The sequence below is a fragment of the Anomalospiza imberbis genome, chromosome 12 (assembly GCF_031753505.1).
Source record: "Anomalospiza imberbis isolate Cuckoo-Finch-1a 21T00152 chromosome 12, ASM3175350v1, whole genome shotgun sequence".
NCBI lineage: Eukaryota > Metazoa > Chordata > Aves > Passeriformes > Viduidae > Anomalospiza > Anomalospiza imberbis.
In genome coordinates, this window is record NC_089692.1 from 8,161,967 (window position 1) to 8,187,229 (window position 25,263).

Consider the following 25,263-nt stretch of genomic DNA (forward strand, 5'->3'; position numbering starts at 1 on the left):
CGAACGCGAGCGCTCTCCAGCAATGCCACAAACAAAATAACGAAGTGGGGGGTGTGGGCACGCGGGTTTGAGTTTGAGTTAGTAAAGGCTGGAGCAGCGCAGCTGTTTGTGCCATTTCTGACGGAAAGCCGCTACCCCTGGAGGCAAGAGCAATCTAGTTTAAAAAACAAAAAAAAAAAAAATCCTGGAAGAAAACCACCTTGACTTGGTGAGGAAAGAATATATCTAACAGAAAACAAAATGTCTTCCATTGACTAATTGGAGCAACATTGTTTAAATATTAAGCTGTGAAACAAAAAGTCTCTATTAATTTCCCTGGGGTTAAGCAGTGAATTCTATCCTCTCAATTCTAGATTTCTAATTTTGCAGGCAGCTGGGCATGTGGTACCCCTCACAACAGCATCCTTTGGTGTGCTGATTCCCTGTAAAGTTCCATCCAAACCCTATCAGGCTCAGAGTCCATTTTTTCTTTCATCTTCTCTCAACCTTGAATTTACCTCACCATCCATGGACTTGAGTGTTTTGTGTCATTTCTGGAACTGCAATTGTGCTACAAGATTAGGGCAGAAAAAGAATAAAGAGAATTGCTTCACATGAGAAGGACTTTTATATTGTGGGTTTTGTTCAGGTTCACAGAGCACAGGGAAGTGCCTGAAGGTTGCAGTAAGCTCTTGGCCTGGTACAAGGCTCAGGGGAATGGTGAAGAGATTTTTTTATTTGCTGAGTGTTGCAACGACCCCTTCCATGACCAGTGTGAAGGGTGTCTGGGATATGCAGGGAGAACTCCTCTTTCATCAAGGGCTAAATCTACTTGTTTTGGAAACTGCTGATATAGATGAACTCCTGAGGAGATAGAAATTGCACTTTGTGTAATTGTCACTGCTACTTGGGCCAAATTCTTATTTACACTGGAGTAATTTTTGCATATATATGAAATACCACAGTGGTGGAAAGAATGGATATGGGTACCTAGTTCTTCATCAACACTGCCTCCAAAGGTACATTTCATCCCCTGAAACAAAAAACAAACAAACAAACAAAAAATCCCCCAAAAAACAAAAAACCCAAGTTAAATCCGCCACAAATATAATGTTTTCTTACATATTCCTTCCTCTAACTATACCCATCAGCAGATTGTCCATCAGTGCTGCAGGCAGCTTGTGACAAGCTGCTGCTTCCGTAATTACTGAAGGTCTGTACCACATTTGTGATGCTGTTCACCAGAGGGGTTCAAACCTAGAAAGACAGACATCATCATTTTTATTTTGAAGCTGAGACCAAGTCTGAGTCACTGGGCTGGCCACTGACTGGCTCAGCAGATCAGCAGTGGCACCAAACATATTGTATTTATTGAATATATGAGGGAAACAATGAGAGGTAGGATGGTAACAGCAGTGATACAAAGGGAGCGAGACAGCGCCCGATAAGGAATCCAGTCAGGTATTGGCCAGCCACCAGCATGAGCATATTTATAACAAAGATCATTTGAGGGTCATAATCAGGACATAAAGGGAATCTGCTTTGTTTGCACATCATCATCACCATTGTTCAGCACATTTTTAAGGTACAAAAATGCACAAGTATTTTCCAAGGTTTTAATTAAAAGTACATTTTTCTTTTTGCACATAACTTCTTTATTATTTTTGCATCTCAAGTAAGCTGGGAGTTCTTCATTTAGGTTATGTAAAATATCTACCTACAGAGAAACCTAGCTGCACTGAATGACTCTGCACCATACCATTTTCTTCCAGGGTCAGCAAAATTCTTAAAGGCTGAAGTGTAAAAATTGTGTTGCATTGCATTTGCGCATTGCCTTCCCTCTGTTCACAGAAACTCACCTCACTTGCCTCAGCCTTTTGCATCCTAGGGTTTATTTACAAATTGGCAGTAAAGTGCTGTAGTCTCTTTGACAGTTTGCAATTAATTGCACACAATCTGTTTAGGTTTCAAGATGCACTGTTCATAAATGATGATATATTCCAAAAGGCAGTCCAATTGGCTGCTTTGCATATTGCATATATTTTTCATATTTCTGAGACAGGACATATGCAAAATCATTTTACTGTGGCACAAACACAGGCAAGATTATTTGGAAGAAAGGCCAGAGGTTCTATATCTAATTCTTTCATTCACCTGCTGCAGACTGTGGGTAAGTCATCTAATATTTCTCTGCCTTTCTTCTGCATCTGCAGAAGGTTGTTTATTCTTTTAAGAGCTGGAATTCAGTGAATGAAACTGTAATTTATTATTATTAATATATTCCAATAAAATGGTGTTGCAGTGCTCTAGCATTGCTTTGAAGTCAGTATTAAAGAGTATTAAAAAAAGAAAGAATTAGAAGAAAAGGTATTTAAGTTCATCTAATATGCTTGCATAGAAATGCTATTTGTGGAATAACATCCTCAGAAGGTGAAACTGATAAAGGCATATGTGCTACATAGATGCCAGAGCCCTGGCAAGCTTCTCTTTTTACTTGTCTTAAGTAAAGAGTGACATGAGTCATGTGTCCCAAACCACTAAAAGCAACTTTTACAACATAAAGCATTTAAATCTGCCACTAAATACCTCATATTGACATCATATCTCTCACCATTCTTAAAATGGGCTCCTATTCACTTTCATTTTTCTCTCTTTTCTCCAACCCTGCCTTCCTGTTGTGAATTATGGGCAGCTCTCAGAAAAGCGACACGCTTTAATGATACATGTAATACTATAATTGAATCAAACTACTTTGTTTCCCCAAAAAGCTATTCTTTATTTCCTGGCAGGCTGCTTGTTTATCCTAACATTGTCAGTCACATCAGGAAAGCCATCTTAGTCATAAAATAGCTATTGTAGAGGAAGCATTACTGGTTCTGTACAGGGCTTTTTAGCAGTAATTATGTACAGCTTTTAGTAATTTTGAGAGTCACCCAAGCATCATTGATACAAACCATTTGCAATGACATGCAATGATGCCTGTATAGTATTTTTACGAGCAAAATAATAGAAGACATTTTGGTGGTAACATGTAAATTAGCCTTGAGGCTTGCAATGCAATGCTCATCAAGTGTGTAACATTTAATTACAAGACCACTGAGCATGAGTGAGGTCCCCTGAGCTTTTCGTCCCCACAACAGAAAGATTCTCCCACTGAACTGATCATTCGAATCCTCTCATCAGATGTGGAGTGAATTTACTGCTCTCTCAGGAGGCCAAACTGGGTTTAAGGGCCTGTTGCGTTTCAGGACCCTACTTGGTAAAGCACTTCATGGGCCTCCTGCTGCTTGAGATCCCTTATTGAATCCCACCTGCCAGGAACTGAAAACTGCAGTTGACAAAAGTAACATGTCAGGAGGAAGGAGAGTTTACAATAATTTGATTTAAAAAATTGATTGAAATTAATTGAATTAACATCAATTGATGACAAAAATCAAATAGAAAACCAATTATCCATTTCAAATTCCCAAAGTGATGCTGTTTTCCTGTAAGAAAGAAAACATTACTCTGTAGGTTTGCTGGAGATAGGGGTTTCATTTTCAGTGTCGATTATGGCAAATAGATTTGCTAACTTACTTGTATAGACAACAACATAGATAATATTATGTGTGTGTTGTCCCAGTTCCTAGATGCTGGAAAATGAGAAGCCTGAGGTACTTGCTGCCCTGCTGATGCGGTGAGGGACAGCTGCTCTTAATATTCTGAAATATCCTGGCTTCCCAACATTGAAGTGTTACCTTTTTATGCAAATGGTAGTGGCAACAGCATGCTCAATCTTTGCTGTTTCATGATTAGTGTTTCCATGTGCAATCAATAAATCCCCAGAGCCTCTCTCAGAAATGACCACCTTGCTCAGCCTCTCCAGTAGGGAGGTCTATTTAGCAGCAGGTTTTCAGCAGACCAAAATGTGGAATCAATACCCAGAGAATAATCTGCCCACTTGTCCTTATGAAATATTTGTATTTTTCCATGCAAGTTCTAACAGACTGAATGATTTTTCCAATATGTAAGGGTTTAGTGCCTTGTATGGAAATGTGTCAACTTCACAATTGCCAGCACATCTGAGAAGATCTCTCAAGGTCGCTACTGGATTGACTGAACAGCTTCAATAAAGCTTTAAAGTCCAGTCATGCAGATACAGAACACCCAGCTAAGTGGTTCCAAACTGCCTGTGAGCTACAACTGCCTGTGTAGGTGAAGGGAGTCTGGGTAGAGCATGGAGCTTTCCTCTCCTGAGCTCACTCCACACCCCTTCTGTTACTTGAGGCAAAAATGGGACCCTCTCTGCAGTGTGCGTCCCTTGCCTAGGGAAGGGACAGTGACTCCAGCCTGTTTTCTCAGTTGTTTTTATCTGCTGCATGGTTTCAGCCCAGTGTGGGACAGCAACCCCTGCCTCAGTCTGTCCCTTGGGCAGAGGAATCCTCTGCCCCCAAAGTATCCCTCTCTGGTTGTAACTGTACCATGACACCATTTTTGCCTTTGAAAAGTAAATACAATGATATTGTTATTAATAATTTTAATAATAATGGCAATTTAGGAGGACTTAAAAGTTATTCACAAATTTTTTCTTTACTTCTTTAATATAGTCACAAGACTACAGTAATCATAATCACATGTCTCTCCTGATCCAGGATATATCTTTCTCATCCTGGCTTTCAAAGGGGAAGCCCTCAGCAAAGGGTATGAGGTCACATTTTCATTTTTAGCCTGGTTTCCTAAGGAAATGAGGGTCATGCCATTACTGTCTGTCTGTCTGTTCTTATTTTTCTGTCAAATTGCCTTACAGGAACTCTTGAGCCTTTCGGTCAACCCCAGTCAGAGTAAAAAAAGCTTTGTAAGTCTCAAGAATAAATACATGCCTGTAAGACTTCATGGCCATTTTTGGCTGGGGAGCAGAGGGACACACAGATTAGAGCTCCTGCTGAGCAAAGGTGAGGAGAACTCAGCCAGGGCCATCTGCCTGGCAGCAGCGATGGACAAACCAGGGCTGGCCACTCCCCAGCACAAGGCTAAATTTGGATGAGGCAGGGCAGGAACAGCTTCTTGGCTGGCGAGGGTGCAATGGTGGATCCAGCTGCTCTCAGGAGTGGGAGGCTCCAGGAGCACAGGGCACCTCTCCCTCACAGGCACATCTCGAGTTCTGTGCTTCACAGTGGCAATTACAAATCTGCCATCAAATTCTGCCTACCCTGCCAAAACAGTCAGGGTGTTTCACAGATTACACACAGTGATACCATTCCTGTTCTAGAGAGATTATCATTTAGGGATATAAATTATGGTCATTCCTAAAACCTACTGTCTGTCTAAATTTTGAGTTAGAGACTGGAATATAATAGCATGGTATCAAAATCATCCAGGAATTCTCAGACAGTGTCTAATCCAGCTTTTCATGTAGCTGAAGTAAAGCTATCACTGAGTTTAGTGATGCAGGACCAAACTTGGGCTGTATTTGTATTTGGTTAGTAGCACTTGACAGGATGAAATAAACAGATTGTTTGTATATACTCCATACGTAGCAGCACTGTGTGGTATGAAAGAGCACTGAAAGAAATCCCCACAAAAATAATTTAAAAACCAAACAACCAATGATAACAAAGAAAAAAATTCACCCTGAAAAAAGCCACAAAATCAATAGATTATGAAAGCTACGCTGAGGCTTCCACTGCTATTATCTCAAGGCTTTATTATCAAATATCAAAAAATCATTACTGCAATATCAAAACAGCCATAATAACAATATAAAAACTCCACTCAATCTGTTCCTGCAGGGAACTGATCTAAAATCCACAAGAAAAAAACCAGTTGCTGTGAAAATGGCAGTTAGCCAGTTCAATCATCCTGCCAGCCTGGTTCTATAATTGTACACCAGTCACTGCACCTCAGTGCCACTACCACAGATAACTTCAAAAGAAGTATTCAAGCAAACAAATTATAACTAAATCAGAGAAAGAATTTGGAAAGGCTCATAACTGCTATTATCAGGTGCTGTACTTGTGGCTTTGGCTTTTTCTATGTAGTGTATCTGATTCCTTATCACTTAGAAATTCTGCCTTGTGTCCTCCTGCAGAAGGCCAGTTCTTACCAACTTAAATGTTCTTCAGGTTCCTTACCTCAAAAGAGAGAGTCACTTCAGCTTGCATGGCAAACCATCGTTCTTGCTGCCTATGGGAATGTAGTTTTAAGGAAAACAAGTTTCTACATAAAAGACTTCTGTTGTTTGAGACTTCCGTATCTTTAATGAGTACTTATCATAGTGTTTCCAAAAATCCTCTTGGAGCCTACATGCAAATAAAGCTTATAGTTCATAATGGTATTTGGTGAGTGGGAGAGGGGAAGTGAATGCCATTCTCCATTTTTTAGTATAAGAAGAAAATGAAGTTTTCTGGTCCATTTTGTCCAGAGTAATTTGCTTCATTCTTATTTGACACCAAAACACCAAGTCTGGCCTGAGATTTATAAGCCCACTCAGCTCTTTGCAGTGTATTGTTATATTTAATGGGTATTTATAAAAGTCTCTTGTATTTAGGAAAAATCATAAATACACACTAGTAACAGATGTTAGTCTTTTCTTAAGCTTGAAATAAGTAAGACTCATTATAATTCCATCATAATTTGCAAAAGTCATACCTTTTTGTGTGGCTTTCTTCTTGAATATGTGGGTAGCAGATGGCCCTTCTGAATTCCAGAAAATGCACAGAGTTGGCTGATTAGATCATAACAAGTTATAAAAACTGAGGGGCGGGCACAGAAATGACAGGGTTAAAGCTTTCGGTTGCACAGGCTCATATGAGCTTACTCTGTGATTGTACATTGTGGGAAAAGTACCCAGACCCCCCAAAATGAGAACTTTGTAGGTGAGGAACATGAAATCAAACCAGCCTGTGAGCAGAGTGCGGCTCTGCTTTACATTCTATATTGCCTACACGTCCTTGGCTTCTCTTCCGCTGCAGGCAGACTGTCTGAAGTCACCCTGCAGCCTTTCAGCCCATAATCTACTTCCTGACAATAACTAGCAAAAGACTAACATTGCACTTGGCTCTGCAGTAGACTCGAAGCAGCCCAGAGGCAGCGAGGGCCAGCCTGCTGCTAGGCTGTTTGTTTATTTTGGTTGACATTTTCCTTTGTGGAGAAGCTGTTCCTTGTTATTCAGTACGTACAGCCCTGCTCATATCCTATGTGTTTAACTGCCTTTGGATAAAAGTGGGTATTTTCCCATGTCAGTAAAAGTTATGGTGTGAAGCTGTGAGCTGGACTCTGAAAGAACCACCCCCTGCTGAGCATCTCACTTTTGCATTGAGTTTTCTTTGTTAATCATGTGCAAAATAAAAAGGCTTTCTGTCTAGCAAAAACCCATCATTAATTTTTCATATGAGCACTTAAATTTTGAACACAATCCTTGAGTGGCTTCAAAGAAAAGAGAATAATAAAACCAAAGAGCTACATTTTAATTTTTTGCATCTTAGTTATTTGATATTTTAAGAAAACTTTTTAATGCAAAATTACATTTCTCTCAGCTTCACAGTGACCCATTCATTCTGAAGGCTACATTTGACCTTCAACTTTGTCCTTCATTAGCAGGATTACACCTAAACACTCCTTCATTTTACTGCAAATGAGACAGATGCAATGTGTATTCTGTTCGGCCCCAGCATTAGGATTATCCCAAGAGTGGCATTTATGTTCTTGTAGTTCCTTGGTATAAATAAATATCAAAGTAGGAAGACCAATCTGTACTCCACTAGGAATAATAAACTAAAATAATATGGCACTGATTCTGTTTGGGTTGTCTAAATGTGTTTTTATGATTGTATATGTTTATGGCTTTCTCACACAGCCACCATGAATTCCAGGCAATTAAAAAGGACATGAGTTCTGAAGCATTTTAAAAGGGGCTTTGCTTTCCAAATGGTGTGTATTAAAGTAGAATATATTTTTTTGACAGAACTACTGCAAAATCAACAGTTGCACATTTGCCCTGCTTCAAACTCTTTTCCCCTTTCCCACCTGAAATAACTAATTAGAATATTTCTGTAAGTTGAATAGAAAGGCAGGGAAAGATTCCTTATGTTTGCACATATATCAGATGCAGTGCTAGCTGAAGACTCAGCCTGGAGGCCCCAGATTTGAAAGCAGCTCAGGGGGGGAATTTAGCAGGTCTTGTGTCAGGCTATCAACCTACCCATACTCTGTACAATCTGCTTTTTTCAGGCTGAACCAGTCCAGTATCACCACAGTTGGGATGTAGAACATTCTGTGCTGCTCACACTGCCTGGCCTTCACTCCTGCTTGACTGAGGGACACACATTTCTCAGTCATGGGTGTAGAGAAGAGCTGTATTTAATTGGACAAATAACCACTGTACTCTAACCTACCTCAAACTGGTCAGTCTGTGTGGTGTCATGAGTTATTGAACAAAGAAGTACAAGCACAAGTAGTGAAGAAACAGTAAGTTTGATCAGACTGATTGATTAAATATTCTTGACTGGCTTTTGTTATTTACATAATTTCAAACACAGGGGAAAGGGCCAGGAGAAGAAACATATTTTTAAATAATTTTCCAGTTATGAACCAAGTCCAGTTTCAAATGTTAATGTTCAAGAAATACTTTGGAATACTACAGAAAACTAATTAGATAGGTACATCAAAAAGGTACATTTTTAAAGGCAAAAATACCTTGTTCCTCCCTCAAGTCAAACTGTCTCACATGATTTCATACATGAGAAACAGTGAATAAATGGAAAAGAAAGGGTGATAAAGCTTGATAGTTTGCTGCTCCACAAAGTGTCCCAAGCTGTCAGAGGAACAATTCATGGACTTCAGTAGTAACAGCACAATATTTCAAAATTTAGAATTGAGAATTAATAAAACCATTTATTGAAGAGTATGGCTACAGCTGTCACTAAACTGTCATGACACATCTGGAACAAGCACCTGGAATTGCTGCAAGGTCTGGAGACATGATGTAGTAGCTCCGGCAAGTGGATGACACACCCTTGGATGAACAGTGGATGTGGGCAAACACACCTAAAAATTTTGGGCCTAGAGCACTGGAATTCAGAATCCACAAAAAGTCATATTTTGTGAGAAAATCACTTGGGATTTCTCATAAGATGTTGCCTCTGCATTGTTCACTGGGCTTTGGTCCATCAACCTGTTGCAGAACTACTTTACTGGGAGCACAGTCATAAAGACAACTATTAGCCCATTGTGCTGAAGTGCAGAATGTCAGCTGTTTAGTGGAAATGTATCATCGTGTCATTATTAAATATTTATTTTGTTGTAGCACCAGGAGACCAATCCTGTCAGGTTTCCTCTGTTCAATTTTTTATGAATGATAGTCCCTGACAAGCTGACAGGAATATGAAAGAGCAGAAATTGACACAAGCTTCTGGTGTTTCCAGAGGAAGGGTGTAAATCCTGCCCAGGGCTCTTGCTTAGCAATGAGATCTCTTCTGGAGATAAAACAGGCACTCCTAGGATAACCTCTGCCAGGAGCAGGATAACCTCTGCCTAGGATAACCTCTGCCAGGAGCAGGGCAAAGAGGAAAAACCCTGAAGAGCCAAAAGTGTTTCCAAAGGCAAGAAAAAGCAATCTAGTCCCTCTGGGTGGGGGTCAGGAGGCAGGGAAAAAAAGGAAGCAGAATGGGGAAGTCCATCTTATTATTTGAAAATGATACCCCAGTTCTGACGGGTTTAATCAAGGCCAGCTCTGAGCCTTGCCCAGCTGGGCACAGCCGGGGCTGGAGGCAGCAGAGCCCAGCCTGGGGGAGCTGCCCTGCAGGAGCCCAGCTCTCCTCCCTGCCTGGCTGGACAGTCCCTGCCTTGTCTATTACAGCAGGAAATGTTTTTAAATCTGAACAATGCAGCAGATCTGAGGGCAGACAGCTCAGATAATGAAAAGAAAAAAGAACTATTACTTGGAAATGATTGTTGCTTTGTCACTTTCCCTTAATTTCCTCAGTAACTGGTAGAAACCGTTCCTTAGCAAATATTTAGGAAATAACATCCATAATACCATTTCCCTGCCTCAGTCTTAGCTATTGTTTCCATCCTTTTACTTTTGATGACAGGTGAGTTTCAATTGTAGTCCTTTTTATGAATACTCAGTGTATAAATTATGCAGATTAAAGTCTCTAATTTCAGAGTAAATTTCAGAGATTCTTTTCTTCTTGTGGTGCATAACAACTGCATAACATTTTTATTTAGTTCTTCAAAGGCTTTATGATCAAAATTTTTGTTTTAAATAATGCTAATAAAGTCCCTACATTCACTTATGAGAGCAGAAGCTGAAAGAATTAAATAACAAGGTTTAATCCTCAGTTAATTTGTTAGATTCAGGTAAACAATACTGATGTCCACACTGTAAAATGTAATTTGGAAGGAAAACAGCTCTTTTTTGTTCTTGAGTGTGGTCCATGGCTAGAACAAACTGGCCATCAGTCACATCTTCACCTGGTGCAAATATTTTTGAAGTTAAGGCAGCAAAAGCAATGTACATCAACAAAGAACTAAAGTACTACCAAGGCTCTGACTCTGAAAAACACCAAATCTTTGTTAATCCAGAGTGAAATTAGGGAGTTTCATGGAGGGGACAAGGATTCAGCTGTTTGAATTCCAAGGCTTAAGGCTCGAGGTTTAGAAGTAATTTCCTGCATGGCCATTTTCATTTTTAAGCCTATCTGTTTCACTGCAATACAATGAAGAAAACCTTCCTCATTCCACAAAAGAAAATTTTACCTATCAAACAAACTTCTTGTCAGACATTGATATGGAAGCGACCTCTCAAAGCCACCAAATCTAATGACAGATACTTCCCTGTAGTTCATAGAAGACCAGTTCTCAATTGTTATTTCTTTACGTACAATGAACCAGCTGGACCAGGAGCAGCAGAACACGGCTCTGGAGCAGGGCTGTGCCCGGTGGCTGGTGCCTTAGTAAGGATGCAAAACTCAAGTATTTGTGTGCCTGGTTAAATCTGGCACAGAGATCTGAACAGCAGGCTCCTGTATTTCTTTCATGAGCTGCCTGACTACTGTGCTGCTGGACACCAGTGCAGGCCAAGGCCTCATTTAATTTCAGCATTGTGAAAATCAGTATTTTAACTCCTACAAAAGGACTCGGGCTTTGAAATTTGGTGCCTTACAGTGACACACCATTTATTGGAATATTCCCAGTTAACCTGACCTGCATGTTTTGCTATTAAAGCCCAAAAAGTTAATATGGCACCAGACCAGAGGAATACAAATCTATCTTGAAAATCATGCACAGCTTCCTTTTGTGTTGGATCACAATAATACTGCAGAAAGTCGGTCACAGCCTTACACTAGGTTTGGATTGCTGTGTATCACATGCCTATTCACAAGCAGCTGACAAATCTCTCTCATTAATGATAAATGACAATCTCACTGGTGCTACAATGCATGTTACATTTAATCAATTTGCTATTTATATTCATTATGTACACCTCCTATTTTGAGTCATGAAAAATTGAAAAGTAATTACAACATAGAAGAGCATCATGGATTACAAATGAGACAAGAGGAGAAAAAGTACTAATAATTGGTCAGTTGTGCTTGTCAGTACATTTAAAGCAATTAAGGCAGGAAATGAGATAAGACAATTGTAAGTCTTTGAAGTGAAACAGAGCATCAGGAAAACCAATGGTATGGTACCCTGGTTATGACAATGCAACCATCTAAATACAGGCTTTAAAGAATTGTTTAACTACAGTTGTTACTTAAAGAAGTCAAAGTAACTTCCCTGAGTGAACTGTAATTGTAATGCCTGGTAGCATGATTCTGCTATAAGTCTGCCTGTCACCATGTCCATTATAGCCCCCACTGTAGCCAGGGGCAGCTAACTCATCTTTTCCACATTTCAGTGGCCTCAAAGAAGGCAAACAAATTAATGACTCAGATGTCTATTTCTGCACTAAACATAGGAAGACACATTAAACTGTTTATAATCAAGAGAATACTAATCAAGAGAGTACCTAGATGCTGAAAAACTTTAGGATTTCAATTGCATTTTCTTGTGAACCAGAAGATTACCGTATAAAATGGAAGTGGGAGAAACTGTGTCTCTCTGAGAGAGAACAAATTGATGCAGTTTTGCACCTTAGAAAGATGTTGAGAAGTGGAACAGCCGCAGTATCTGATTTAATGAACAGCTGCTGAGTTCCTAAGCAGCTTCCTTTTACCAAGCCTATTAGCTTGCATTCCCTCTGTTGCTGGAATACATAAACACATAAGATCAAAGGTCCACTTTAAGAGAAAAATGTGCCTAATTTATTTTTGATCAGAATTTTGAGAAACTGATGTGTCTACAGCTGACACAGCAGTCCTGGGAAGCCCTCTGTGCAGACAGTTCCTCTGGGTCCCAGTCCCTGTGCCAGGCAGGACCAAACTGAGCAGAGTGCCACACCTGGGCCAGCCAGTGCATGCAGCAAGCAGCCCAGGGGCCAGTGCTAATAGGCTCACTGGATTTGGCTTCTTATAATGCTGCTATGGACTCTACCTCGAATTAAAATCTCTAACACCTGAGACACTACTCAGAAGAGTGGACTGTAGTGGGCTGATTACAGGCAGTACTCAGTGTCTGCATGACAGATCTTCAGAAACAAGAAAAAAGAATTAAAATTGATACATCAAGTTCTTAATAACTACATTTTTTCTTCAGAATTAAAATTCATCCTTATATCATGTTTTAGGAGGGGCAGGGGTCAGAGGTTCCTGCTATGCAGAGTCACATGTACAAACACCATTTCTGCTTAAAAGGGGAGCTTTAAGGCTTAATTCAAACAGAAAACAGAGTAAAGACATAACAGAAAAATACATGGCTGACAATCACTTTCTTGAGATAGCTATAGTGACAAGGGAGGGCAAAAGTGCTGAGGAAGGTGATGACTGTATTGCTGTGACATCTGGAAAGTAGAGTTTGGCCATAAAAAACTGCTCAGCATTAGCAATTATGGTAGCTTTGCTTTGACATTGCCCCTGAAGTTTAGAGGGAATATCATTGATTTCATAATGAAAGCCATTCATTTTGCAAAGGTTTATTGTAAAGTGTCATGAGGAAAGGCATCCTCAAGACACTAAGAAATATAATGAAAAACCTGCAAAAAGGTGTAAAGAATTCCAAATCACTGCATTGTCTAGTTATTAATGTGAGTAGGTACTAAATGCACTGGCTGATTATTGCTTCATTCCTCTTAAGGAAAGAGAATTAATAAAACAATACTTAAAGAAATGCAGATGTGAATAAAACCTGTACTAGCAACACAGTGATTACATGGGAAAGAAGACTCAGTAAAGCTAATGGGCTTTCTCAGGTAAGATTTGATCTAAAAATTGAGGGATAAAGCTATTCAACGAGGCCACGTGAAGTCATCATTACCTTCAAGTAAAACATCTTTTATCACCTAAGTCCCTTTCCTGCCCTGTGTGTGTATAGTCTATTCCCCATCAGCATGGGGTGCAAAAATTCTCAGCTTTAAATCATTCTAGAAAAGAGTCTTGGGTTTTCCGGGAGCTTTTTTAAACTGGCTGTTCAAAAGGATTGAAACTATTTATTTGTCACCACCCTGTAGTCAACAAAAATGATACATTTTTTGTGGAAATGTAAGAGTACAAGCTTTTTGAGGAAGATACTGTCCATTTTTGTCTACTCTGAAGGAGGACAAGGATGTGTGTGTGCTGAATACAAGGATTTTTAAATAAGGCTCCAGACAGTTTATCGGTATAAGCAAAGGAGCAAAGGCAAAGCGAAAAAGAGGAAGTGATCTACAGGACAGGATTTTCTAGACTGGTGTGAACTTCAAATTGAAAGAGAAGAGGTTTTTTGTGTTTTATAGGATATGTCCCCACCAGCCTCAGCACAATAAAATGTGCTGGCTCCCATAATTTCACAGCATTTGCTGGGCCAGCAAAACCTCGAGCTGTGCTCTGTGTGTCCAGCTGCTGCATCCATGCAGACCCTGCCAGGCTCTGCAGGCACAGAGGCCCAGAGCTTGTAGGGCTGGGACTGAAGCTGGTATATTTTATATGAAAACACATAACAGATATTCCAGGTACTACAAATATTAGGTGATGTAATTAAGTAACTTAGGACCATGCATCCAAACTGCTAGATTTATTAATATATTGTAGGTCTTGGTTTTATTTGGAAGAAAATTTATGTATCAAGTACTCTGAATAGTGGTATGTACTCAACTGCTATTGACTCACAGCTAGTTGGAAGTAATTATATGATTTCTCAATAACCATCAGAAGTCAACCATAAAGTTCAATTATTTTGACATAAGAGATCAATAACAGGAATCTGAAGCAATTATAGGCTCATGATTCAGAAACTGCTTGACTAAAAACAATCACATGGTGACTCAGTCCCTGACAGCTGCTCCAAGTTCAGTCAGTGGTGTGGTTCTTCACATCAAAGCACGTGTAATCAATGCTTTATGCTACTAACATAAGCTGTTATTATTTTGCATTTCCAGAGCACATCCCACAGCATGGACTGCATCCTGGGCTGAGCACATCCTTTCCCAGGGTAATTCTTAATGTAATATTGAAATCTGTCATCACTGATATCTGTGAAAAGCACAAGAGATAACTGTGTACACCCACTTCTTTTAAATCAGCATCAATGTGCTGTCTCACATTAAATATTAATCAAACATCTGAGTCAACAGATTTCATCACTGGAGCAAACAAAGCACCCTTCAAGTTTCCTGCACAGATGACTATGAAGAAAGCAGAACTTTATTTAGAAACAAGCGGAAAGACTGCGCGTAGACAAACACCTGAGCAGCATAGCCCATAATAAAAATACCTTATGTCTTTTAAACATTGCATGTAATTCTGTTTTATATCCTTAAGAGCTATAAATGAAATTGTTGGTTTTACACTGGTGTCATCACAATAGCAGTATGGTCCTAATCAGGCATCACAAAAGCACGTCTCATTGTCAAGTATGGGCTCATAAACAGAAAGATCAACCTTCTTCAGACCGTGCCTTAAACTGTGGCTGTGTGTTGGTCGTGCTGTGGGGATTTCTCAAACTAGAGCTCTGCTCTGCTATTTTCCCAAAGGCTGCTCCTGTAAGCACACACGCTACTGCCCATTCGGACGTGCGAGGTCACTGCAGCAGCTCCTTGTTTCTCTGGAGCCCTCCTGTGAGCGACCGTGCTGGGAAACTCCCAGGCTCGTTAAGGATAAAGTGTGCCAGCAGCCCAAGCAGCCAGCCAGCTCCTCAAAGGAATCTCACAGGCTTGGCATTACTCGAGTCCTTTGTCCAGGGACAGAACATTTGTTTCTCGAAACTGGAGCAATCAGCGTAACTCCACAGCCAAACCAGGTCTCACTGCCTGGACTCCTTCCTGGCACCTCTGCCACCTCTTTCCAAGCCAAGGCTCATGTGCTCCCTGCAGGAGGGGTTCCAAAATGAAACTCCTTTCTGGCCTTGCCCCAAAGAGCCACTCACTCATAAACTTCCCCTGACCACTGGGGCACAAATAAGGCACCAGAAATGAGACTTGGACCACCTCTGTTAAAAGGACGCAATGCCTCTGTTAAAAGAACCAGCATGCAGGTTCACTGCTATTCCGGGTTTTCTGCTGTGCTGTTTGCTGTTTCATAAATATTCAGAAGTATATTTTATTTGGGAGTTGGTTGTACATTTTATTTGGGGGACGTTGTGGCTAATTTGTAAAATTTGAGGTGAAGATCCTTTGTTTTTTCCTTCTTGGGATCTATGGAAGGCAACAGTGCTATTCTCTTTGTGTGAATACCAAAATCCATCCTTTGAGAGACAACTAATTAGTCACAGGGAGATTTAAGTCTTGTTCCTTAAGGAAGGAGGCAATGTCAGGGCAAAAGCTGTCACATTTGCCTGACCAGCCTGAAGGGAGGAACACTGTTACCACATCAACCAATCCATTTGTGTGGCAGGGAAAGGATACTGACTTATCTAGGGTGGAAAATGTAATAAACTAAAAATATTAAAAGAGAAATTGTCTCCAAGCAGCGCTAACATTTTCAGAGGCAGCTCTCCCTTCCACAAATAAAAGAGAGTATCAGCAAGTGATGGGCAGTTATTTAATGAGTTAATCTCATTAGGCTATTTTAACTCCCAGAAGAGACTCAACCCATTAGCTACATAAGAGCTTGAAAAAAAAGCCTTTCAAAAGGACTGTAAAAACATGTTAAAACGCGGTTAATACACTGTGGACTTAACCAGGCTGTCTGGCAGGAGGAAGAGCAAGAGGTTATTGCTGGTGAGCTCCTCTGTAAGCCCCACGGCCACCCCCAGAGCCCACCAAGTAACATCACTAACAATTTGGATTCATGTTTCTAACGTCTATTTTGCTATTCTGCACAATTCCACCTTGCTTTCCAATTATGAATCCTATAGTTTTACCTGATCTGGATAGTCAAATCTGGACTAGTCTTACTTTGTATATAAAACAAACACCACCAACCCCTCATAAATAGTTTTAAGTCACTTAACCTCACATTCTCCATAGTGATGGAATCCCTTCTAACCCTTTCTCTTTTTTAACTAGAACTTAATTAAAATAAATGCAGACTGTGATTAACTGCACTAAGAACAACAGCAGTCTCATCTAGAACAGGATCTTGTCATTACTTTGATTTCAGTGGGACACCTTATCTTACACAATTGTACCTTTGACATTTACCTTCTATAACTGGTTCTGCTCTTTATATTTACTTATATTAGCTTCAGTAGAATTATTCACATTGCTAAAGTGAGAAGTATTTGACCCTATAACATTAAATGAAAGGCATTAATAGCAGAACCTAGAGAATATCTTCCAGCAATAATTAAAATTCAGTAATTTTTTTTTCTATCATAATTGAAAATGTTCATTTTTCCATTACATTGAAATGTGGATACCTAATGCCTGATTGTCCAGATCTGCTCCACAAAAGCAGTCAAGAAATTTCTACCATGTCATTGCTAATGCTAATTGCATTTAGTCTATGGTTTCAAAAGCAGTGATATGAAAGGTTCTGACTGTTTAGAGTATTGTAAAATGTAACTGGTAAGTAATGCATTTTCAAGAGTTTGGGGAACATTATTAAGGTTCATTTCCATGCTGCAGCTGCAGGAGTTGGAATTATGAAAGTGAAGAAGCTGTAAAATTGAAAAGGTCAGTAATGACATTCATCTATTCCAGCTGTCAAATCAAGGGAATGTTAACAAAACTAGTCTCTGGTAGAAAAGCTAATTGTCTCCTTGTATTTTGGCTGCCCCAATACACATACTCTACTGTGGCTAACCCATAGGAAAGAACACAATGGAACAGTGTATAATTTTTTGAACAGGCCACTTGTAAACAAATAAACCTAATTTCCCTAAATGAGAAAGCTCTAATGATTCTATAACCTAAATTTGTCTACAAGGCAGCCAAAATTTTCAAGTTTAAAGAAAACAGTATGTAATAAAGTTCATATAATCCTGGAAGCTAAGTTTCCAGAGTGCTGAGGGTACAGGGCAAATTTGAAATTTTGCACTAATGCAGTCCTGAAAGCAGCATTTCTAAAATGTCTCCGACCAAGGCATGTTTTATTATAACAACACACAGAAAAGTTTCTTTCACAGATCAAATCTTTCCTAGATGACCTGGATTTAATGATCCCCCAGTGAGAAGGACCTTTTCTTCAACAACGCTTTCTCATGAGGTGAGGCAGTGCAAATGGAACACACCTAAACACAAATCACCAGTGGACACTGACTCTAAGACCTTTTTATTGAATGACAGGCCCCTGCCATGGGCAGCAAGAGCCCTCATCAAGAAACAGTGAGAGCCTTGTGCTTTTTATGAGGCACCAAGTCCTGCCTTATTGAGAGAACGACATTCCTCAGCAACTGAGGCCAAAGAAAAGGGCCCCAGATCTATGGCATGCCACTCATTCAAGAGAATCTTGTGATTAATCTACACAATTTTATTGCAAGCCCCTCTGGCTATTTTCTATTGCTATCTGGTTTTGTATTTTCACCCCATATGCTGCAGCTCTTAGCAGAGGTTTATGCTACAATTGGAAAAGCCTCACGTAGCCAACATTCAGTTTGAGGACAGGATTCCCATTATGTACAACACCTCAGCCTTTGATTTGTCCTATTTTATGTAATACAAATGTGATGGAAACAATCCAACTTGACCAATGACAACATAATATTAGGTCAGTGTGTAGCTTTCTGGGCAACATGTTAAAAATCTGACTCCTTTCCTATGCAGAAGTATTGCAAAAGCCAGAAACAATACTGGCAATTCATGAAATATTCAGGTGTACAGTTGCAATTCTTTAATAAATGGAAGTGACCTTCAAAACAGACATCCCAAAGATTAAGAGAACTTCTCAAAAGATGGCATTTGTCACTAATCAATGACTTACACTCTTCCTAGCAATGAATACAAAAAAAGACCTTTCAGAATTATTCGACTTTAAAAGCAAATAATTCATAAAACCTACACGAGAGAACATAAATGAGCTAGCAAACAACAGATAGAAAACATCAGACAAGGAAATTGAAAGGATAAATCCCCTGTGCCTATCAGTCTCCATGTCTGGAGTGCTGGGAAGCCACTGGCACATCCATCTGCTGTTTCCAGGCCCTGGGTGATGCTGCTTGCACTAACTACATATCTTTTATTATGATATTGTACATCAAAATATTTATAACATTTTACAAGTGGATTTCCTTTGTCACAGTCACCCAGGTGTCTTGGCTCTAACTGGGTCACTGTATGGGAACAGATGTAATCTCAGCAGAATACAGTGGGAAATCTGGGCTACATTATTGACTGATCCAATTACAGTGGAAATCTCTAGAAAACCCAGATTTATTAAGAACCTGGAGATAATTACAATGTACTTCTAGGGATGACCAGATGGACAAGCCAGTGTCAAACTCTTTAAGGACAGTGGAGCTGAACAAGAGGTGCCTATGCCATTGCCTACGTAGCTGGAGAAATTCCCTTGTGAGGATGTGATGAAAAAGCTGGAGGCTCACTGCAGACACCTGGGCAGACTGAGTCTAAACACGTCCTGGCTCACCTGCTGCTCTGAGGACAGGGGGACAGAGGAAAAGGTTTCCAGGAAAGAATGTAGCAGGAATCAAGAAACCTCAGGCAGCTTTTTTTCCAAGGAGACTATTTACACAAAAGACCTCCTCATGATTTAATATCAGGTCGTCTTGACAAGCAACATTTTCTCTCCTGAGTCAGAAATAAGTGCCATCTCCCAGGTAGCAAAACAAACCCAAGCATTGCACCCAAGAAAAGAGAATAAAAAACTTGAGAAATCTGAGTATAAACATCCCTTTTTACCAATGCAAAGGCAGATAAAATTTCATAGCAATTGCTGTGATCTTGATAACATGCTTCATCACAGGAGCCTGCCCTTGTCTCTAGTAAAACTGCAGCTGTGAGTAGTCCCATTAAGGAAATTTGGATCTAAGAGGATGTCTGACTTTTAGCATTTGGTTAATTAGGAATTTGCTGACTCAAGATCTTTTTTTCCAGCTAAATATTTTATCTAAGAAGATAAATTAAGTACTAGAAGATAATGTCTTATTTCTAGTACTTCCTGCCAGCTTCAAACTAGTAAATATTTATGTTTCAGCCACTGATAGTGTGACCTTTCTGTTGCACACTACACCCATGCTATATTTTCCTCTCACTATTAACATTCTTTCCAGTCCATCTTTCATTAACAAGCAGTATTTAAATATATGCAAATTTCCTATTTTAGCTGATGTTTTAGGAACATTTTTAAGGTCACCTTGTTTGATCTATCATACAGACATAGCAAATTTATGCACCATATATCCTATCTCTACTTGTTTTTTACCTACATCTGTCTTCTCTGATTGCATTTGAATGGGATTATTTTCTATTTTAAATAAAAGATTTATGCCTTAGCTGTCAGTTTGCCTTTATTTGAAAATTTAATTTTGTTTCTAGAAGTCTAGATTAAGTTATTAGATTTAACTGTCCCTTGTGCGTTGCAGCAATAGCAGAAGTATATTTTCCCTGGTGGATAGAGAACATAAACAAAACACTCTCAACTTAAAAATAAAGAATGTTATTACTAAGACCAATATAATACAGTCCAGGATACAAAAACTGGTGGTGTCATTTTTAATAATGATGGTGAGGAATGGGAATTGACTAATAAATATGACAAATCACAAATCCAGCAGCCTTCAAAGCTTGGAAAATGCTTTGCAGAAAAGCATGTTCCCCCAAAACGTCCCCTACACTTAGGCTAGTGAATATCCTTTTGTACCACAGCACCACTGGGACACAAAACTTGATCCCTGATATGGAAGAGTTTATTTAAATGAGACAGAAATTATAATCAGCATCATTGTTTCCAGTTAGTCAGAGGGCTATTTATTGATCCAGTGTGGTTTATCCCATCTTCAGTGTGACACCTTTTTTAGCATCTCTCAGCAGTGCTACATTGGTTATATTTTTCTCTCAAGCCCTGGAATTTTAGGGCTTTCCTAAAACAATAACCACATCATTTCAGTTGCAGCCTGTGGTTGCTGCCTTGCAATGCCCAAACCAGTGGAGCTCTCTGGGGCAGGGCAGGGCAGGGGGTGGTGTTTAGGGGAGTGTGATCTTTTCAAATGTGTTCATGTGTTTTCAATCTTTTTCTCTATTTTTCATTTCCAGAAGTACCTGGGCTTCTGACCAGTTCTGTTATCTTCTCTTCACACAGTAGCATCCATATAGACCCAGCCAGAATCTGGTCTTAATCAACCTCTGCACCTTTTATAAACACTCAGACCCTATATCTTGTGATTCTGTGCTCTCAACAATATGCAGAGTGAACAGAGAAAACAAAGAGCTGAAGGATAAATATTTACCTGGCTATGTTAGTAAATCTTCAGTCACAAAGGGGGAACCTTGTCCTGATTCCCTTAGTTAAATACTGAACTTCATGAAAACAGGTCTTTTGAGGAGAAAGGAGGAATTCCTTGTCCAAAGAAAACAAATGCATGTACATGATGCCTTCTGCCACTCACCAACTATCAGCTAAGGCTTGAATGGCAGATATGACTACAAGCTCCCCCTCCCTCCCAATTCAGCACAACACAGCAGCTTTTTAACATAAGCAGTGATGAAGAACAGTGTGGCCACCTCCTACTGAGGGGGGCAGGACAGGGCAAAGCTGAACCTCTTTGGCAAGCTTCAGTCAATGCACCTGAATACATAAAGTGCTATCAAAAGCAAGCAATCCCAGCAGTAACTAGTCAATCTTGCCATCAGCCCAGTAAAAATTAAGTTAAAATATCACAAAGCACTATGTCCAGGCAGAGAGCACCATCAACACGAAAGTGGAACCTTCCTAAGGATTTTCTTGGAAAATCTTGTCAGCTCAGAAATACTCTAAGATACACATTCTAGACACAGTTATGAATATGAGCCTCCTGCTGCCACATCCTGGTGAAGAATTCACCTGACCTGGATGACAACATTGAGGCACAGTATGACCGCACCAGTGGGGTACTGGGCCATCCAGGCTCACATCACCTGCTCTCTTGATAGCAGGTCCCTTTGCTAGGAGCACGAGCCTACTGCTTCTGCTCTGATAGCAAAAATTCATCAAGGATGTGTTACATTAACCCTTATGTCAATGACCTTTCAAAACATCATACAAGAAGAAAGTAAAAGGCTAAGACCTGCAAGGAAGTAAACTCTGCACTACACAGTAAGTAGAATATATTATCATGACAATTACTTTGTCACAGAAAGCACCTTCAAAAACCAAATAAATTGCACAAATCACTACACTAATGCAGCTGAAAAGACTGCTCCTCCTCTCTTTGATTTAACAAGTAATTAATGAATACATAAACCCCGAACAAAACTTTAATCTATCCCAGTGTCAAATAATTAATCATTCGTTCCACGTTTAATCCTGTTCTGATAAATGTAATTAATATTTCACCATGACACTGCAGAATAGAACAGTACCTGGGAGCAGAGAAGGCAGCCTTCCATTCCTCCTTTGTTGTAATTCTGAAGTGATAGGTGCTTGCTCTCACTGACAGGTAATCCAGAACACAGTGTTCCCCCACAGCTGTAAATTAAGGTTTATGCTTGTCATCTATTGTGATTGTAATGAAGCTTTTCTTGTTCTAACCAATTATTTTAAAAAACAAAACAATAACAATAAACCAAAACCCAACAATATGAAAAATAAGTCACCTGAACTTGGTCAATCATTTTTCTGACCTGACAGCATTTGGGAAACCAGAGCTTGCACAAATGTTTTGGCCTGTACCATGTCACTGAACGTATGCCAGGGATGTGGATAGAGAACAAAGCATGTGCAGATTGTCTGCTTCTGTCCACAGAGAGGTGTGCTGTGAGAAAAAGCAACTGGATGAAGATTTAAGTCCTAATTTTACTGCAGGAGAACACTGACATCTTTTTGAAAGCTTGAAGTCTAATGAAGAAATGTGTTGATGTGCACAAAATTAAATTGAAGGAAATCCTATGTTGATTTTTCTCAGGGTGACACATCTCAGGTATCCACATATTTCAACAAGGAGTTTCACAAGGAAGATTCTATAAGAAACAAATTGCCTTGGGATCCTTCTACCCAATTACTCAAAAATAGAGAGGCATACCTTCAGAGTCATCTCCGTGCTCAGCATTCTCCAGTAGGGCCACATATCCTTCTCCCTGAACAAATGCTAAATATGCTGTCATAATTTATTCTCATTCAAATGCAAGAAAAAAAAAAACTAAACCAAATCCCTTGATTGAGAACACCAATTGTACTGACAAGTTTTTACAAGAAATCCAGCTTGTGACACAAACTCCTCTCAGAGTCATGTAGTGATGCTCACACAAAGGCGGCTGTAACGTCTCCTTTTCCTAACATGCTATATCATGCTACTATCCCAGCTGTCATTAATCTAATTCTCCATTATGTCCCAAATCAGTAAGGAGAAAACTTTCAGGTGGGGGTCTCTGGTGGAGCAGGACTAAATAAACCCACATGAAACCAGGCAGTTTTAATTCTGGGACCTGGCAAGTGCTATTTTATCTGCAAACTAATTTGCACACCTGATAACAGCTTATCTGAGGTGACTGATATTTTTAACATCTAGATAGCAATTCTAGCCAATTATGCTGGACATCATTTGCACAGTTACACAGAAATTTGATTTAGAATCATGGTTCTATCAGCTGAGATGAATTTCAAAAGACTCTGTTTTCCATTAGCTCTAAATACTTAGAAGATGCACCTAACTTCTCAATGCTTAATAGAATCTACAGCTGTTAGGAACCTGAGTCATACTCCTTTCTCAGAGCACTTCTCAGTGCTAAAATAAAACCTAAGTATCTGGTAAAGTGCTGGTTTTAGGTTTATAAGGAACACCTGACCTGATTAGGGGCAATGAATCTTTGAGGCAAATGTCCTGCTCCTGGCAGCAGCCAGCACCAGCAACTTCAAAGGAATGCTCTGGCCCCACAATAAAGCCTTAGCTATAGATTTTATTTTTGTATTTCTTGATTGAGCCAACAGTTCTTTTGCACAGGAGACAACTTAAAAACTGATTGTCTATGCCACATCTTTAACTTGTGCTTGCAGCAGTGGGTGATATTTATACCCTTGTACCAATAGTCACACGGATTTGTTGGCCAGCTGCTGCACTGTCACTTCATTTCTGACTCCCACAAGGAAACCTTTTCCATATTCATGAACATTGCATTAATTTCTAAGATCCTGGAAACTCTCTCTGAAGCTCTGTGTTATAATCCAATTGATTTTTTTATTGCTTAAGATCAACAAAGCCTTAATTCACTGCAGGAACAGTGTCATGTGATATTTTGTATACATGCACACATAACATTATATCTTTGCTATCACGTAGATTTTATTTTTATTCATTTATGCTAATTATTTTTAATGGGAAGGATTAAATTATTGATATATGTAAATGTACCATTCTACATTAGATTTGATGAGATTGCATTAGGAAGGGTTACTCTTGTAGAAAAAAGCATATTTCTACTCTATAAGAAAACCAATGCTAAATTGCAGTGGTAGCTATCAGCCAAGGCTAGACCCATTCATGCTAATATGACCTTCAATTAGTGAAGCAGACATCTCAAGACCCAGCTATTTCATCAGACACACAGTATAGGATAAGGAAATGTTGGTATCCTTGAAAAATTCTACTTTGAGGTGACCTTCTACTGAGCCAGGCTCATTATGCAAAACAAAAATAATTGTACATCTTCTTTCTAGTCTCACTTAAGAAGGTTTTTGGCAAATTTCAAATTACAAATAATGATTTAACCCATAGATTTATGCTAATACATAGCAGCTCAGGCAGCACATGCATCCTGTACAATTCCCCAGAGACACTGGTTTACAGTGTTTTCTTTTACTTAGCAGCAACAGATATGAGCTTTTATTTAAAAAAACCACTACACATCTACTTGGGTCCAGATTTTTTAAACAGTAAGTACCATTGTGACATCCTTATATAGCAAAGAACTGAGTGGTCCCTCACTATTGAGTTTTCTCTGCAAATAGTTGCCAAGATATGGTGAAAGTCTGGCTCACTTCAGTGCTTAAGTAGTTCAGATTTCTTTCATTCTTATTCAGAAATATGGCACCTTTGACATGGCAAACAAGTGAATATATATCACATTCAATTTGTAAGCTATAATATACTCAAAGACATTTAAGGCAACTAAAAAAAGTTTATTCTAGTAAGAAGGAAAATCAATGAGATCACCATGTGGAACATTCTCTCATTTTTATATAAGCCTTTTCAGCCACACACTGTAGGCAACAAAGGAGTTCCATACCATGTTTATTTAATAAACAGTCACATTTCTTTTAAGCTAGGTATTAGAATACAGAGAATTAAATTATAGAGAGATGTTTAAGTGCCTAAATAGAAACAACAAACACAGGTAAAAGATTTTTAGGTTAATGGAAAGCTGACTGTTAGGAAGCAACCACCAGGACTATGAACAGTGCAAAGTCCATGAGACTGGAAAGGATGGCAAATCTTCATAAGACCACTGAAAGAGAGAAGAATTGGTCATATAAAGGTGGGGGGGGCTTCCCAAAAAGGTCCAAGAATTGGCAGGAATGGAGGGAAATATGTAATGAGACACAGCTGGTATATATTACCATTACTTATTGAAGTCAGGTGAGACATAACAACCTAGATAATAGCTAAGGATTTGGCTGTGCAGAGCCATAGACAGGATGAGAT

At 39.4% G+C, this 25,263-nt stretch overlaps 1 long non-coding RNA gene across 3 annotated transcripts; it reads right to left on the reverse strand.

The window, feature by feature from the left end:
* Nucleotides 1-1,058: 1,058 nt before the first annotated feature.
* LOC137481144 (uncharacterized) lies at nucleotides 1,059-23,076 on the reverse strand. Of its 3 annotated transcripts, none has more exons than XR_011003348.1 (4): nucleotides 22,806-23,076; nucleotides 22,648-22,713; nucleotides 21,989-22,094; nucleotides 1,059-1,236 (listed from the first exon to the last, which is right to left on the reverse strand). It is a non-coding gene; the product is annotated as an uncharacterized lncRNA (long non-coding RNA). The 3 variants fall into 3 exon arrangements; XR_011003347.1 differs by lacking the exon at nucleotides 1,059-1,236 and adding an exon at nucleotides 10,383-10,431; XR_011003346.1 differs by lacking the exon at nucleotides 1,059-1,236 and adding an exon at nucleotides 12,558-14,719.
* Between the last annotated feature and the right edge of the window lie 2,187 nt (nucleotides 23,077-25,263).